Raw genomic sequence first — 19,603 nt, forward strand, 5'->3', positions numbered from 1 at the left:
TATTCGGCGGCCCATTGGTGCCTTTGGGGTACATATTTAACAGTTCTCTTTTATTCTTTGGCGGTGCATATGATATTTTTTTCTTATGTGTAAATTTGTTTGGTTTTTCAGGAACTACAATTATTTGGTGAAGTTAAATTTAGAACGCCAAGAGTCCATATGTAAGAACCCGTGCATAGCACGGGTGACAAACTAGTTTATTTAATTTCCACATTATCGAATAGATCGCCGGTTACTGTATAGGTCCCAGGTAAGGCATGCCCGTGAGATTTTCCCTTGTTTGGTTAAAGATTGGAACCGAACTTAAATAATAGGTTCCAGTTCCCACCCTCCTGCGTTTACCTCCACCGAAGACCGGAGAACTCAAGAACAAAAATGGCGAAATCTCTCGCGTTATCTCATGTTTCTCTACTAATTCTTCGACCCAAACTAATAAATTTTTCAGCAAAACTCTCCGTATTACCACCTACTTCGAGATTAATCCTTATCAATAAAACTATTTCATCATCCTCTTCCCTTTCTTTCTCTACAACTGCAACTCCGTATCCACTTCAATATGACCTCATTATATCTCGACCATCTCCTGACTCCCTTCCTCCACCTCAACGTAGAAAATCTCTTGGACCCATTACAGCAACCTCCAGTGACTCAGAATCATCCTCTGAAACAACTCCTCTGGATAATTGGGTTGACAAGAAAATGTCATCACTTGATAAATCAAAGAGAAAGTATTATAATAAGAGGAGACAAAGAATGTATGGGTCTGATGAATCAGATGATGATGGAAAAGTTGAAGAAGATAAATATATTGAATTGAAACAAGAAGTAGTTGAGTTTCCAAGTCTACATAAAAGAGAAGAAGAGTTGCATTTTTACGATGCTTTTGCTTATCCATGGGAGAAAGATAAACATTATAAAATGGTTTATCAATTAGAAAAGAAGTATTTTCCTGATCAATGTTTAGATAAAGCATTTGTTCAACCAGGACAAGTGAAACCAAAAGGAAAAGCAAAGGGATTGAGTCATAAGGATGATGAGAGTAAGGGGAGTGGAGAAAGCGATAAAGGTATGGTTTTCTTTGACGAGGAAGAAGGGAATAAGGGAAACAAAGACATGTTGAAATTTCCAGGCAATGGTATTGTTAAAGATGTCTCAGAGAAGAAAGTTGAGGAGTTCTTTAAGTGTTTGAAGAAAGTACCAAGTGAAGGTGGTGGTGAAATTGCATCGGGTCCATATTTGCTGACTAGGAAGACGGAATTACCACCAAGATTTGACGGTCCTTATGGGACCGTTGTTCTAGTGAACAAACCCAAAGGTTCGAATCTTGTTTTTTATTTTGCGGAATGTTGTAACTAGTAGGTAACAACACCAGTTACCACCTACCACCTTAGGTTTGGTTATCCGATATAGTATTGCATCTTTGGTTTGGTTTTTTGATGAGCATTGACAGAGTATAGAATTCAATATGAGAAATTATAAAACAAGCATGCTCTATAGTAAAATATGTGCAGTTTCTGCATCTTTTTAGTGCCATGCTTGTTACTTCTAGATTTGGATTAGCTGTTACTTGGACACTTAAACTTAGTTGACTGTGATGTTGATGTTCTTGGGCAGGATGGACCTCGTTTACTGTGTGTGGAAAGCTACGTCGCCTGGTCAAAGTGCAAAAGGTGTTGTCTCTGACTGAATTTCTTGCTTATTTATGCTTTGTTTCGTATCTAAATTTGAATTGCAGGTTGGGCATGCTGGGACACTTGATCCTATGGCTACTGGTCTACTGATCGTTTGTGTTGGAAAAGCTACTAAGGTGGTGGACAGGTATGCTTTTTCCTTGGTGCTTAACTTATCAGTTTGATTTCATGTTCATTGGTGAAGTTAGAAATCACTAATTTTTGTTATTAAAATTCTATGTTCGTTTGCTTGCAGCTATCAAGGTATGGTAAAGGGTTATAGTGGAGTTTTCTGATTAGGCGAGGCTACTTCGACTTGGGATGCCGATTCACCGGTCTGTTTATTACTTCCAACTAATGATCACCACAACCTATATTCACGTAATGTGCAATTGATATTTTCCCCCTAAGCTAGTTGACCTATGGTAAGTTAAGCGTGTAGCCTGCTTTATGTTTTAATAGACCATTGTAGATCATTGGCAACACTTACGGAAAATGACAAAGCAAAACATAAAGCAACATATTTAAATTTTGCCCTACGCTGGTCGAGTTCAAACTGGAAAACTGCTCTTCTGGAAATAAACTTGATCAGACTTGCTTCGTATAAGATTTACATGCTTAGGTTGTAGAATGAATTACTTGCTCTGTTATTTTGTTTTGATCAATTGTCAATTGTCTTTTATTAGTATTACAGGGTAAATAGAACAATTACTTCATCAGTAAAGATCCTGCATAATCTTTTATGATGCAAACACGTTGGGATTTAAGCATAATATTGTTTAAGTCTGTTGTAGTTGCACGTGGTGAGGTCGTTTATTTGTCTGAAGTTGTCATAGAGTCGTCAATCATTGTGCCAGCAAAATCTACATATTAACATACCAAATATACCTATTTACTTATATAGGTCACTCAACGTGAGCCATGGGAACACATTAAAGATGCTGAAATAAAAAAGATTGCTGCGTCATTTTGTGGGGAGATTTGGCAAGTTCCACCAATGTTCTCCGCCATCAAAGTAAGCATTCCTGCTGTATATTTTATTTCTTGATTCGACCTGACTAGATTTATGCTTCATAAAAGTATTTGTGCGTGTTTCTGATGGATTTCTTCATGTATGGGTAGGTTGGAGGTGAAAAGATGTATGATAAAGCAAGATGAGGAGAAACTGTTGAGCTTGCACCCAGGCGGATCTCTGTATTCCAGTTTGACATAGAACGGAGCTTAAGTGACAGGTTAGTGGAAGACATGTGGGTTGATTGATTCACCGAAGGAAATCTTGTGAATGACAATGGCCTTCTGTTAAATGAATATCCTGTATTTTGCAGACAAAATTTGGTATTTCGGGTTACCTGCTCGAAAGGGACATATATCCGGTCTCTCTGTGCAGATCTTGGAAAGGCTCTTGGGAGGTACAACATTTCTGACAGCTGATATTTATCAACTATGTTAATTTCTCGGTGATGCTTAACTTAACGTTGAATCCTTAATTGTCTGTCCAGTTGCGCTCATTTAACTGCTCTCCAAAGAGACTCAATTGGTAATGCTTTTTCCTTCTTATTAAATGCATATGCTCACAGCAATTGGATGAATAGTTGTTCAAGTTGTAGTTGTTTTTCCTTGCAGGAGAATATTCAGCAGATGACGCTTGGGATTTTCCGGAACTTGAACAACAAATAACCAAATCCTATTTCTAAGAATACAACAATTATTTATTTTTACACTCCCTCCGTCCCGCTATTAAGCGACCTAGTTCAAGTTTGCACAATTTTTCAGGTAAGCAAGGGGAAAGAGTATATTTTTAAGCATGTTTTTACAATTATACCCTTATGAATAATAAATAGTGAAATTTTGAAATGATTCATCTCTCAAACTACACCACGGATGTTCGCAAACTTCATACTATCTCTACAAAACTCTTTAGCTTTAAATTTGGCAAACCTCTATTCTGTCTGTAATATCCCAAAATCTTGTGGGGAACAGGAAGTCCAAACTCTTGAGGAGTCTGTAAGCCTCCTTCATGCTAGCAATTTGTAACCCTGAGGACCAGGTTGTCCATTTTCTAATAAAAAAGAAACAAGAAAAGCAATTTAAAACACGTACATAACGAATATAAACATGCCTATCAAATTATGCATATTTCTTATATTTCTTATAATCAATTAAAAAGATAATTTTAGAAATATTTCTTTGTTTAATGATATACGTCACTTAATAGTGGGATAAAATCTAAATGTAAATAGGTCACTTACTGGTGGGACAGAGGAAGTATCAGTATCAATATCAATTTTTGCATTTATGTTATTTTATTTGCAAGCGGTTTCCAATTAGCTGTTAGATTCACTTAGATTTCAGGCGCAAAGATTTATCTTGTTCCACCAACCTGAGGATAATATCGGAGGTTTATGTATGCCATTAAGAACCGTTTGTATATGCTTTTGCAGAAAGAAAATCGAAAATATCAACTCAAAAATCAATAAAATACTGATTAGGAACTCGATCTACAAATATGGGGGAATATACTAGTTCTCTCGGTTTCTTGAACAGCCGCCTATAGGAAATTAGTTGACAACTGCGGCAACACTTGTACAGGGGCAGACTCTATGCTGGCGATGTGTTTTTGCCATCATCTTCACTGTCATGCGCTCCTTAAATGAATGTGGAATTGGGCAGATCAATCCCCATTTTCTTGTAATAAGCCTTGTCTGCAGCTGCAAATCTGTCTTGGAAAATGGACCATTCTTGTCTACACCTTTCTCTAACCTGGCAAAACACAGATTTAAACACTCAATATCAATGTAAGGATTGTGATAGATGGAAGAACAATCTATCCGAGCGTGTCCTAACGCATCCTAGTCAAATTGACAAATTCAGGTGGGTTATGGCTCCAAATTACCCATGGTTACGTCTTGGTTTTCGGATGATTCCGTGCATTCTATTGAATACAATACAAATCTCTTTGTAAGCTAATTAACAAAGAATTGGAAAGAGAGACTCAATACATACCCCTTCCCATGGTTGCTTCCCATTTTGTGCCATCCCCTGCCGAAGAAACAAGCAACACCATGTTTAATGTAATAAATTATACAAAAAGGAATCACGCTTAATAGATTTCATTGTTAATCTGAATTTGGAGCCATAAAACTCTAAAAAACACCTTGCATGGTTAATCTGAATTCTGAAAGGTAGTTTCCTATTACCTGGTTCCCCAGAGAAGGAACAGTTTGATGAACAATCCACTGAGCGTCCACAACCCCTATTTTCTCATGAGCAGTCTGTTTTAGGAAGAACAGACCAGAAGCCAAATCATAGCTTGAATTCAGTGGAAAGAATAACAGAGCTGATAATTAAAGAACAAAAACCAATAACATTAAAGACAGAGTCACCAACCTCAACACACTTCCTGAGAGCAAAGTCAAGACCCCATCCATGAACCAAGTCATTCTGCATTCACATAAAAATTAGGCCTTAATGTGTAGATTAGTAGGAAAGGAACAGATAAGCAGCATGTGAAGCTACTCTGTACCTGAATCATATGCCACACACATCGCCATGCATTTCGGGAAAATACAGGTGCCATGATCTCAACAAAACTGCACATAAAAAGGCAACTCATAAGATATACTTGATTCACATAGAAGAATAAGAAAATCGAAATAATGGGCATACGCTGCACATGGTGGCAAATGGGGGTCGCTGCACCAGCCTGGTTTCTCCTCCGTGTCTCTAATGAAAGGACAAATAAATGAAGCGCTAATCAGATAACCTCGTATTGATGCAATAGACGAAGTTAGAGTTGAAAAGAGGCTTTCGATAGTTCATACTTGTGGACTTCAAGGTCACCTCTTCTCTTTGTCATCTGCCATGTGGTTCCTCTATTTGGATCCAAACCAGGTTGTGAAATTTCCAAACCATGCTTTCTCACCAATTTAAGGTATCTACAAATAGTGAGATGATTATTAGTAATTTTTTTCAATGCAGAAGAATGCCAAAATCATTACATTTTCGGAGTCCCACAAACTCACTCTTCAGCATCAAAATGCTCCACCCCAAGGTCTTCATCCCATATAAATATGTAATCATATGCTGCAACCACATCAGGATGCAAAAACCTTTTGGCATACCACCTGAGACAAAATTGTAGTACTTTAGGTGAGTGAAAAGAGATGCGACTTGAAGAAGTGTTAGCATAAGTGTGAGAGAGTAAGTTTAGTTGTATGGCAAGTTTCTCACCATTTAGTTTGCTTCAACACACTCACATGGATTGCTTGCTTTGACCACTCAAGGTCATCCCATTCACTAGTCCGGCCATCATAGTGAAATAACATGATAGTAAAGTTCCCTGAAAACTGTAGGACGATGACATACAATAACCTATTAGAATCTCAAGCAATTGTATATGTAAGAATACTGAGTCAACTAACCTTTTTAACTGCTGCATCAATGTTACTTTCTGACCAAGACCAACAGTGAAGGTTACGAGATACTTTGGCTTCATAGTAAAGTCCTGCAGTACCAATTTGATCAACTAAAATACACAAAAGAAGTAACTCAAGTTTCAAAGTAAGAAAGTTATGAAAATTTTCTAAGCACCTTTGTTAAAAGGACAGTAACAAGACAAGTTAGAGTTTCAATATTCTGTATCTAAAATTTAATATCTAATTTGAAACACAGGAATTTATTTTCGTTTTCATTTTTGTTTATCGGTAAATTAGGACGTAAACGTGTTTCAACCTCGGGCATAGTATTACCACCCAACTAGAGAGGCATCTATGACACGCCGGAACTTCTGTATGGTGATTATTACAAATTTGTAGCCCATACAAACTCAGGGGTCTAAAAATTTATGTGAATAATGAAAAGAAACTGCGGTTATGCTTTTCCACAACCTACGAATATTAAGTCCAAGCATTGCTTTAAATATAATTTTTGTCTATTCACATTTAAAAGCAGTAGTAAGACCATATAATGGTTAAAAGCACGCACCTCACTGGGCTTGCCCCATAACCTACGAGCGTAAAAGTCTGATTCTGCTACAACAATACCCGGAGGTAATCTTTCTGCACCTCGCGGATTTGAAGAAACCCATATCTGCATCAAATGAAGATGCATCTACCAAATCATAACGGAAGCAATAAACAGACCAATCAAGAAAATACGAGGATAAAAGAAGCGATAACATACACAAACTTGAAACAAATATCTAAACAGTGGTTATACCTTTGAAGTATCATTACGAGTTTGAACTTGAGTTAAGCTACTTTCATTGTGGCCCGTCATACTGGACCAAGCATGGTGCAACAGCTGCTCAGTGGAAATACTGGAATTTGTATCTTCCACTAGATGGGATGTAATGTTAAGCTGTCATCATGAAACACAATTGAGAAAAGCTGTCCAGTTAGCTAAAACTTGAAATATAAGGTTTATATGTAAGTAACAAATGACATTAGAACCAGATATAGAGTATGGTTACCCTATATAAAGAAGCTGGAAAAGATACTCCTAGCAAGAAGCCAAACACAACTCCGACAAAAGTTGTTACGAATAACCTCATGCTTTTGTTTGATTTTCTAAATATCCCACTGCAATCAAAGGTTGAGAAACATACTCACAAAACTGACAACATGCTTGTATTACCAAGGAAAATCATCAGCAACAGCACAAACATTAAAAGACTCTCTTTACGAAGAGGTGGTTGAGAACCTGCGACCAATAGCTCCAATTTTACTCATGCCGATCTACTGACCAATTGTCACAATAAAGAAATCTGCAATATGAGAACCAAGAGCTGCTCCGCATCCCTTACCAAATTTCAGAAGCACAAATTACTTCAGAAACGAATTAGATGTAATCTCATAAATGCTTAATGTAATATAAAGCCAACAAGACCTAAAGCAATAAAATCACTGTAAGCACATTATGTTCAGTAGCAAAATGACACTAACCCACTCTAAAGAAAAAAAGTTTAAATAAATTTAAGCAAAAATAGCACATTCACCAAAAACACTGACAATGTTGTTCCGCGATTATAATTCACATTATACATAACTATTGCATTCAAAGAAACTCCTCCGGTTACGATAGTTTTGCCTACCGGGGACAGATTCAGGGTGATTTCAATAAACGGATGCACGAGCTGAAGTTTCCATAACCGCCTGCCGGAGTTAAGTCTTAAAAAGACAAATAGAGACTAATAGTAATAGCTTAATTTGATCCAAGCTTCTAATCACATAATTGGTCATACCATGTTCAGAAAAGATCCTACTTATACCAATGAAAAAGACAAATTACAGATGTTTTCAGAACTGTTTTGGTAATCCTGTTTGCAATAATCTCTAAATATCTGGTAACCAAACATTGACATATAAAAGGAAAACGAAAAAACAAGAAGAGAGAATCGCAACAAACCCAAGTTCTAATTTCCATTAAAAATACATGGTCGAATCAGATTTACCATGCCGATTCACACACACACATTATATATATATATATATATATATATAGTCTTGTAATGAAACAATTAAAATCAAACCTAACGAAAGAAAAACCATAAAAACTCACCTGTGATCAACTGATAAAAATCCAACGAAGAAATTGATAATGAAACCCTTAAAAAGGGTTACCAGAGATGGGTTTCAAGAAACTGAAAAAAAACGTGGTTTTTCTCTCAATCAGTCTCTCTTACACCTCATGAACTACGTGAGAGTAATTTCCGAATCTCTGTAAAACGTTAATTCTCTAGTGAGAAAAGAAGTCGGATAAATAATGTTTCTTCTATTATTATTATTGTTTTGTCTTTTGTTTTTGTGATTTTGATTTTTCTCGTGAGCAGGGGATGATGCTGATGATGAAGAAGAAGTTGGTCATGGTATTTGAATGAAACTAAATTTGTTTTATCGGAGAGAACTAACTGTTACGTATCGTTCCGTTTTATCGGGCATAATACGAGGAAAATAAGGAAAATATTCGTCACCCATCCGTAGATAAAATTTTCAATTTTAGAAATTCAACGGTATACTATTAATTCAAGAGAAGGACATTCTTATGGGACTCACATGTTATAGAGTGGGAAGGAGAAGAAGAAGAATAAAGAAGGACATTCTTATGGGGACTCACATGTTATAGAGTGGGAAGGTGTTGGAGAAGAAGAAGAATAAAGAATGATCCGAAATTTGAAAAATTTCTTGTATGATCCGCTTCCCTATCCTTATACATTACAAAATCCTTTAACTGGGAATTTTTAAAGAGGAAGGATCCCCTTGCACCTCTATTATCATATTATTTTTTGGACGTTTTTTTTGCGAATAAAAATCAAATTGTGATGGAGTTGAAGCTAATATTTTGAATATATGTTCCTTTTACCCAGTTTTACATGCCTATCAAAAATGAATGCATTCCAAAATATAAAACCTCACAATTTACCAGTCTTAATTTCGGCGGCCACAAATCCGTTGATTTTCAACGGCTCATTTTCAAAGTAGTAGATTGTGGTGTTATACTTCTCGAAATGCGTTCATTTTTGGCAGGCATGTAGAACCTGGTAAGAGGAACATATCCTCAAAATATTAGCTTCAACTCCATCATAATTTGGTTTTTATCTGCAAAAAAGACGTCCAACATGTGAGATAATGTGATAATAGAAGTGTGAGATAACGTGTGAGATAACGTGGCAGCAAATAAAATTGCTTCTTTTTATGTAGTAAAAGTTGCCAAATCTGACACTTTTAATGCTGATTTCTAAACAACGGGGTCTGCGTGTAACTACCGCGATAAGGATCAATTTATATTATCCCGTTCTAGGGAGGGATCATGCAAATTTTCCGGTTAACAAATATTTTTGCAAATATCATTACAATCGTTCATATGTAAAATTTATTGAGTGAGATGCTCCAAGTTCAAAATTGCGAGAGCGAACAAATTATTTTTCATGTGTAGTACAGAATGTGAACACAGAAATAACGATGGTATCTTCATGTTCACAAACAATATTCGCATTGCATATAAAATCATCACGTGGAAGTAACATAGACATAAAATGATATAAATATGATAACTCATCGACTCAGAGCCTTCGCGCTCGCCCTTGTCTAGTCATTAGGGAATAATTCGGTTGCTCTCGTGAGTACGAGGCATAATGTAGCAGAATATAATAATAAATGCAGAAGATAAAGCACAGAATGTAAATGAGACGATGATTTACGTGGTTCAGCATTAAGGCCTACGTCCACGGGGGTTTATGTTTTACTATGTGTTCGAGAGTTACAAATATAGTCAAATGACTTTGTGTGAATAACGAAGCTAAAGGGGAAATGGAATTCATATCTACTCTTCCTATTTCTCTCTCTTATTCTCTTCTCCTATACTCACTCCAAACTGGTCGACCCCCTCTCTCTCAGTGGAGAGGGGTTGATGATATTTTTCAATGATGTTGTAGTAATAAGTTCGTTGAGACTTGTGAAAGCAAAAGATTTTAGACTTATAAAACTTAAAAATAGAAAATTTATTGCAAAATTGATTTCAAGATATTAAAAGTAACCAAGACACTAGATTCCACTATTACACATGAATGAACGATACCAAATATGTTTCAAAACTCTAACTATTCTGTAAGTCCTTTATTTCTTAATTCAGACATAATCAAACATATTCCCAAATATTAATTGTATTCCCTATGAATAGATTATCAATCAATTAAACAAAGTATAATCTATCAAATTGAATCACAAGTAATTAAGAAAATTATGTGAACATTTAGAACTCCGCAAAAGCGGTGATTGAATGAATTATAAATTGTAAATTAGAGAAAATAAAATTGTTACCAATCATTCATGCATAGATAGCTTCATCCATTGCCTTGGTTGCGCGAGAAGTAGCTCATCATCATGGAAACACGCTCAAAATTCATTTTTATTGCTCAAAGGGTGTTTACAAAGATGAAATGGGAGAAACAATGATAAAACCGTGATTTTCTTTTCTCTCCCAAAAACTCTCCCCAAATGTGCTCTCTAGCTCTCTATTTATACACACAAATACACATCACTCAAATATATTCTTCCATAACTCCAAAATCTTCTTCTTTTTAATTAAAAATATCTTCAGAATTTTTCCTTCTCTTTATTCTATATATTTCTTTACTAAACCCATACCTTCTATAATTCGCAGAATAAAATCCAAGATAAAATCTTCTAAGGATATCTTTCTTGTTTAATACAAGATAACTTCCTTTTTCTTCAAAATTTCATGTTTGTAAGGCAAGAAGATATTCTTATCTTAAAGATAATAAATTCTTTACCGTTGAAACCAAATTTCCCGCCAATTTTTTCTTTTCAAATCAAGGAAGAAGATGGAGCCCCCTTAACCAGTAATGGGGTGTGATTAGCAGTTGGTTCCCTGGGGTGCCCCTTATCAGTTAGGTGCCCCTTATCCAAAACTGAGAGTCCGAATAACATGTGTCCTCCGGGTGCCTATACCAACTTTTCGAGCCGAATTTTCCAAAAAAAATTATTTTCCAAAAATACCTACAAACACATAAAACACCATAATAAGTAGAAAATCGAGTACCAACAATACTGAAAATTGAGGACAATTTGGTCACAAAAATGTGTCTATCAAATACCCCCAAACTTATTATTTGCTAGTCCTCGAGCAAATCTAATCTAGAAAAATAAAAATGATTACATTTAGCACGTGCAACAAGCCGTTAAACCGCTAGGTGGCCCTAGCGGCGGAGTGTTGTCTCCGGAGGGTTTACCAGAGGTGTACCCACAAAACCTTTACTCCAGACCCTAGCTATCTACGCAGAACCTTGGAAGGCACTATAGAATCTCCTTAGTTGGCATACAATCATTGACTGTAGGAGGAAGTACCCTGATGCGAAATTCCAATTGTTGTACACGAGTTTGCACTCAACATACTAAAATTCATATATAAGTGACAGAGCTCTACTCAGATAGTTTCTAGACATCATAACCGGAGTCAACCAATCACATGTAAATATTAAGAGGATGCATAAAGAGAAAAATAGATAGTTCAAAGTGAACGGTGTTTCCCATATCTGTCTGAAGGCCTCTGCCAAGATGAACCTATCCTAATGGACTGAGATACCGGTCTGACTAATATCAACGCAACTGGCATATACAAGGGGACCAGTGGTCGATAAACCTAACTCTAGGTCAACACAACTGGCATATACAAGGGCACCAATGGTCGACTTTATTTATTTTATTCCGGTTGGTCTGATGGTCTGGTAATTTTTTTTTTTTTTTTTTTTTTAAGGTATCTCAATCACCCTATTTCACCCTAGCAATGGTAACAACTTGAGTCGTGTGCCCCACCAAATCACTTAAGAAATAAAAACAGAAGGGATTATGATTCAACGAGTTATGGCGAAACTACCATGTTATTTTTTTTTAATTCTAACACCTGAGTTCTGTGCTTTTATGAATAGACTCTTTAAATGTTTCCATCTAATCAGATTGGTTCCTCAACTCCTACAACCAAGATGTTCCCATCCACTTAGATTGGTTAGTGCCAACCTTAATAAGCATAAATTTCTAGGCTCCAGAGTTTATTTATTGCAACTAAAATCTAACAAAAAATTTCTTCCCCACCCCCAAACTTAAATCTAACATTGTTCTCAATGTTTCTAATGAAAGAGCAATATCAAAAAGTAAGGTAACACGAGGAATCAGAAAAGAGAGAAGTCGGAAAGATAGTACCTGGGTGAAGAGAGAAATCAAAAACTAATATACAACATACAATCGCCTCGATGGTCATCTGTAGGAAAGGGCTCTAAAAAGGGTTTCAATCTCTGAACGTTAACCTTCGAAGAACTACTACCATCCGGTGTCTCGATCTCAACAGCTCCATGAGGAAAGACAGTGCGAACAATAAAAGGACCCGTCCACCGAGAAGGTAACTTCCCAGGGAAAAGATGCAAGCGGGTATCATACAGAAGAACTTTTTGACCTGGAGAAAATGACTTTCCTAAAATATTCTTATCATGCACAAGTTTCATTTTGTTCTTATACTCCTTCTCACTATCGTAAACATCTATACGAATCTTTTCCAACTCATTGAGCTGGAGTTTCCTATGGGCTCATGCCTTGTCAAGTGAAAAATTTAGGTGCTTAACAGCCCAATAAGCTCTATGTTCCAACTCAACAGGTAAATGACATGCCTTGCCATACACAAGCCGGTAAGGCGACATTCCAATGGGAGTCTTAAACGCAGTACAGTAAGCCCATAAGGCATCAGTAAGCGGTAAGCCTAGACGACCAGTCTTTCCGATTAGGATTAACTGTTTTCTCTAATATACGCTTTATCTCCCTATTGGAAACCTCTACCTGACCATTAGTCTGTGGATGATACGGGGTATCTACCTTATGTGTAATACCATATTTCTTCATCAAAAGCCTAAAAGGTCCATTAAAAAACTGCGACCCTCCATCACTAATTATAGCACGCGGTGTACCAAAACGTGTAAGTATATTATTTTTCAAGAACTCAATCACAACCCTATGGTCATTGGTTTTACACGCAACCGCCTCAATCCACTTAGATACATAGTCTACAACGACAAGGATGTAAAGGTTATCAAAAGAATTAGGAAACGGACCCATAAAGTCAATACCCCATACATCAAAGACCTCAACAACTAAAATAGGGTTCAAGGGCATCATGTTCCTACCGGAAATGGTTCCTAATTTCTGGAAACGTTCACAAGGAACACAATAACTGTGGGAGTCTTTAAACAACGAAGGCCAATAGAATCCACACTGTAATATTTTAGCAGCAGTCTTCTTAGCACTAAAGTGACCCCCACAAGCACGATCATGACAAAAGGAAATAATACTGTACTGGTCATTCTCAGGTATACATCTCCTAGTAATCTGGTCTGGACAATACTGAACAAATAAGGATCATCCCAAAAGAAGTGCTTCACCTCGGCTAAAAACCTAGAACGATCTTGTTTACCCCAATGTTGGGGCATTCGACCAGTAACAAGATAATTCACTATATTTGCATACCAAGGTGCTTGGGTAACAAAGAACAGTTGTTCATCAGGAAAACTATCCCTAACAGGAGGAGAATCATTTAAGGGTATCCACAACAAGCCTAGACAAGTGGTTGCTACTACATTTTCTGCACCTTTTTTTATCTCTAATGTCTAAGGAAAATTCCTGCAACAATAAGATCCATCTAATCAATCTAGGTTTAGTATCCTTCTTGGAAAGAAGATACTTCAAAGCAGCATGATCAGTAAAGATTATGACCTTAGAACCTAAGAGGTAGGATCTAAACTTGTCTAAGGCAAACAATAGCTAACAGTTCCTTCTCGGTAGTGGTATAGTTCAACTAGGCATCATTCAGAGTTTTGCTAGCATAGTAAATCACATGAAGTAACTTATTTTCTCGCTGACCTAGCACAACACCAATAGTATAATCTGAAGCATCACACATGATCTCAAAAGGTAGGTTCCAGTTGGGTGCCTGGACTATGGGGGAGGTAGTGAGTAAATTCTTAAGCTTCTCAAAAGCCTCTAAACAAGCATCATCAAAGACAAACTTAACGTCTTTTGCAAGCAAATTGCAAAGAGGTCTAGAAATCAAGCTAAAATCCTTAATGAATCCACGATAAAAACCTGCATGCCCTAAGAATGACCTAATATCTCTTACGGTTTTTCGGACCTGTAAAGTTTTAATAAGTTCAACTTTGGCTCTATCTACCTCTATACCCTTCGAAGATACGATATGCCCTAGAATAATTCATGAACGAACCATGAAGTGACATTTCTCCCAATTAAGCACTAAATTCTTTTGCTTACACTTAGTCAAAACTAATGACAAATGATGCAAGCACTCATCGAAAGACGAACCAAACACTGAAAAATCATCCATAAAGACCTATAAGAACCGTTCTACCATGTCAGAAAATATGCTCAGCATACAACGCTGAAAGGTCGCAGGGGCATTACATAGCCCGAAAGGCATGCGTCTATACGCAAAGGTACCAAAGGGACAGGTAAAAGTGGTTTTCTCTTGGTCTTCTGGGGCTATGATAACCTGATTATAACCGCAGTATCCATCTAAAAAGCAATAATGACTACGTCCAGCTAATCTTTCTAGCATTTGGTCGATGAAGGGAAGGGAAAAGTGGTCATTCCTAGTGACCTTTTTCAATTTCCTATAGTCAATACAGACACGCCAACCCGTGGTTACCCGGGTTGGGATTAACTCATTGTTATCATTCTGGACTACAATAATACCGGATTTGGGAACAACCTGAACGGGGCTGACCCACTTACTGTATGAAATGGGGTAGATAATGCCTGCATCTAACAGCTTAAGAACCTCGGTTCGAACTACTTCTTTCATATTAGGGTTCAGTCGACGTTGCATCTCCCTAGAAGGTTTGGTGTCACTCTATAAATAGATATGATGCATACAATCATTAGGACTTATACCCTTAATGTCTGCCATGGTCCACCCTAAAGCTTCCTTGTTATTCTGAAGAACGGTCACTAGCCTACTTTCCTGATCATTATCCAAGTCGGATGCTATAATCACAGGTAAAGTTTTATATGCGCCTAAAAACACATACTTCAGGGTATCTGGTAATGGTTTAAGGTCCAAATTAGGAGGCTTTTCTAACGAAAGAACTAGGGTATATTTAGAAACGGGTAGAGGTTCGAACTTAGGTTTCTAGCCATTACTAGTGTCTATCAAAGAGGTTGAATCTAACAAAGAGTTCACCTCATTAATCACATCGTCATCATTAAAATCAATCCCAAAGTGGGCTAGGCATTTCTCTAATGGATATTCTAACAAAGTGTTTGGTAATGACTCCCCGACTAATGTTCCTATCATGTTCACCTCTTCTTTGCTCGAGTCATCTTTTTTAGAGGGTAGCTTACTAATATTAAAAATGTTCAGCTCAATAGTTATATTACCAAAAGATAAATTCATAATACCATTTCGACAGTTAATGATCACATTGGATGTAGCTAAAAACAGGCGACCTAAAATCACTGGTATTTGGTTCTCTGGGTCAGGGACAGGTTGGGTATCTAGGATAACAAAATCCACTGGATAAATAAACTTGTCGACCTCAATAAGAACGTTCTCGATCACACCACGAGAAATTTTAACGTACCTATCAGTTAACTGAAGTGTTATATGGGTAGGTTTCATCTCACCAAGTCCTAGCTTTAGGTACACATGGTATGGAAGTAAGTTCACACTGGCTCCTAAGTCAAGCAAAGCTTCCTCGACACGGTATTTACTTATTGTGCAAGAAATAGTAGGGGACCCTGGGTCTTTATACTTAGGAGTAGTATTATTCTTAATAATAGAACTCACATGACTAGCTAGGAAGGCTTCCTTCTGGACACTAAGTTTTCGCTTTCGCGTACACATATCCTTAAGAAACTTGGCATAAGCGGGAATCTGCTTAATCACATATAACAATGGGAGGTTGATATTAACATGCTTAAAAACCTCCAATATATCATTAAAGTTGGACTCCCTCTTAGTTAGAACTAGCAGCTGGGGGAACGGGCTCTGGGAACAAAACCGGGCTCAGCATGACCCTCATTGGTCTCTTTGGAGACCCTATCAGTCTCCTCATTTTCTGGCTCAGAAGGGTGAACTACATCATGCTCACTATCAGGCATGGAAACCTTATTGTCAACTTTCTTTCCACTCCTAAGGGTTGTTATAGAATTGACATGATTGTACGATTTCTATCCTTTAGGGTCAGGATCAGTTTGACTAGGGAACCTTCCATCTTCTCTTTCACTAAGAAACTTAGCTATTTGGCCGACTTGAAGTTCTAATTTAGCAAGAGACTGAGAATTATCCTTAAAACTCTGCCTGGTTTCTTCTCGAAAACCATAGTGCTTCTTTGATAACATCTCATGGTTCTTTGCTAACATAGTAAGGGTTTCTTCTAAGGTGGAGATCTTGTTCTCATTCTGAAACTGGGGTTTACCTGAAGAGTTCTTAGCATAACCAAAACCTGGGGGAGGCTGAGAATTACTAGACTGTCCTTGATTCTGACCCTTAGACCAAGAAAAATTAGGATGGTTCTCCAACCAGGGTTGTAAGTCTCTGAGTATGGGTCAAACTTTTGACAGTTCTCAAACCTAGCATTGTTATAGACAACATGGGCTTGCTCTTCACTAACCTGATCTTCCCAAAATGAGTTATCGGGTTCTACTCCACAACTAGACACTTCAGAGGTGGGTCTACGTTCCTTATAGCTTGACATATTTTGTGCTATCTATCTGTATATTCCCTGATCGTTTCCTTGTAAGCAATTGCTAATGATAAGAGCGTGTCCATCCCGGAGTTGATAGCCTTGTTGTACATGTATGTTCCTAAGAATTTCTCAGTGAGCTGGTTGTAGGGATCGATGGAGTTGGGCGGTAGGTTGTCGAACCAAGATAGTGCCGATCCTTTTAGGCTCGAAGGAAAATATCTGCAGAGGACTGCATCTTTTTGATCCCATCGGGCTAAAATGCAATTATAGTATCGAAGATGAGCTGCAGGGTCGCTAGATCCGTCGTAACATTCGAACGCTGGAATGTGACACTTTTGAGGGATAAGCGCTTTGGCCAAGTGGTGAGTCAGCGGCGTGGTTAAGCTTCTCTCATCACTTCCTCTAGTCTTCCCCCCTTGTCTATCTTTCAACTGCTTGATTTCAGCCATCATCTCCGCACGAAGGTCCTACATTACCCGCTGGTGATCGTCTTTTGTTGTGGATCGTCCCGGTCTTTGGTTTTCACTATCGAAATAATCTGAATCTTCGGGGACATAGTATGGATCGGATGGTCTATTTCCTATGGCAGGTCTTCGATCTAATGGTTCCGTATCTTTGGCGTTTGTCGTGATGATTCTTCGGTCACGATTGGGCTCTGGTGCCTTTGAATTTTCTTCGTCGTGTTGGCGCGCCGCTCCTATGCTTTGGGCGATCTTATCCTTGAGCTCCTGGTTTTCTCGAGCCAGCAATGCCACTGCATATGCGTACACCTTCTGATTATTCTTTAACTCTTCGAGCTCTGCCATCAACTGGGGGTATGGTTCGATCCTTGATTTGGGGTTCCGGTTCGCACCTGCTCTCCAATGGCCATTGTGCGACCTTCGTCCACTGTATGGATTAGAGGGGGGAGAGGATCGGTCGTAACTATTGGCACATCCATGCACGGGGGTGCTGGCTGGTTTACTATCATCAAAGGTTGAGTAGCTGGCGGAGTTTGGTTTTGGTTGTTCGTTGATGGCATTCCGAAGGCCGATTGGTGCATCGTTGATTCTGCAAACTCTTCCTGTTATTCATGAGTTCGGGAAGCTTCCATCATCTTTGCTGCATCGGCTTTGGATGTTGCAGCTTTGAGGGACGCTGCTGCTACGGCGTTGGCATCCAATAGTGAGGTGATCTCCGTGGCATCTGGTTTCTGATTGGACGCCTTCGATTTCTCGCCTTTTTGTTTGCTGCGGGTCACAACTGGGGTAGTCCTTGGTGTTTCTTTCGACGAGGATTTGGTTTTTCCCACCTCCTTCGTTTTCTCCATCTTTAACTTTCTGCAAAAATAAGAAGTAGTCGAAGAAACAAAATCCACGTTGATTTTGTTAACAAAGTGCGTTCAAAGAAAGTTTGTTAGTAAAGTTTGTTCAAAGAAAGTTTGTTAGTAAAGTTTGTTCAAAGTAAGGGTGTAGATCACAGTGTGTATTTAAATGGTTTCAATGATTTCCGTGGGAAATAATGTAGATCCGATTACTGTAAACATAAATCTGCTGATAGGTTTAAAAATACTTTGCGACAAATACCAAGTTCAAGGGTTTTTGTATATGAATGCCTAGTCTCAGCGTATGTTTTGTTAGAAAATACACGAGGACAATGAAGATTTTAAAATGATGATTTTAGAATGAAAAGTTGTCACGGAAATCACGGATCTGAAAAGGTTTTTCCAAGGAAAACACAGATCTAAAACGCTTTTTGCAAGAGTATACGCTGATCTAAAGGAAAACATAGATCTAAACGAGGATGAGTTGTTTGAAATTTAAACGTAAGCTGCTCAAAACACTATTATAAGGGGAATAGCGCTGAGAGCCAAAAAGTAAAATCACAGGGAAAGATAAATCTTTTACCGGGACTGGAGTCCCTGTTTCTAGCGCCAGATTGTGAACACAGAAATAACGATGGTATCTTCACGTTCACAAACAATATTCGCATTGCATATAAAATCATCACGTGGAAGTAAAATAGACATAAAATGATATAAATATGATAACTCATCGATTCAGAGCCTTCGGGATCGCCCTTGTCTAGTCATTGGGGAATAATTCGGTTGCTCTCGTGAGTACGAGGCATAATGTAACAGAATGTAATAATAAATGCAGAAGATAAAGCACATAATGTAAATGAGACGATGATTTACGTGGTTCAGCACTAAGGCCTACGTCCACGGGGGTTTATGTTTTACTATGTGTTTGAGAGTTACAAAGATAGTCAAATGACTTTGTGTGAATAACGAAGCTAAAGGGGAAATGGAATTCATACCTACTCTTCCTATTTCTCTCTCTTATTCTCTTCTTCTATACTCACTCCAAACTGGTCGAACCACTCTCTCTCAGTGGAGAGGGGTATTTATAGAGATTGAACATGGGGTCCACTATCAGAGGCAGCTGCAACCTTATATTCTTGATCTTTGTGCTGATTTCGCTGGTATCTTCGTTCTCAACTGATGAAGCCAGCGGTCACGCCTGGTAACGACGGGTCATCTCTATCTCCTCCACAGGTTGATTGACACGTACTCTATATTTAGGGTGTTTAATGCGGGTGGTTGGGTCGCCTGCACGCGTCAGACAGGTGTCTGCGGCTCCAATCACATCTGTGTCACTATGTTCAATCTCCATCGTTGATCTTGGGTCCTCCT

General features: G+C 38.0%; 2 pseudogenes; one reads left to right on the forward strand and one right to left on the reverse strand.

The window, feature by feature from the left end:
• Positions 1-253: 253 nt before the first annotated feature.
• LOC113276158 lies at positions 254-3,750 on the forward strand (annotated as a pseudogene).
• A 281-nt stretch (positions 3,751-4,031) lies between these two features.
• LOC113274091 lies at positions 4,032-8,493 on the reverse strand (annotated as a pseudogene).
• Positions 8,494-19,603: the final 11,110 nt, after the last annotated feature.

This window comes from Papaver somniferum, chromosome 4 (assembly GCF_003573695.1).
Source record: "Papaver somniferum cultivar HN1 chromosome 4, ASM357369v1, whole genome shotgun sequence".
Taxonomy (NCBI): Eukaryota; Viridiplantae; Streptophyta; class Magnoliopsida; order Ranunculales; family Papaveraceae; genus Papaver; species Papaver somniferum.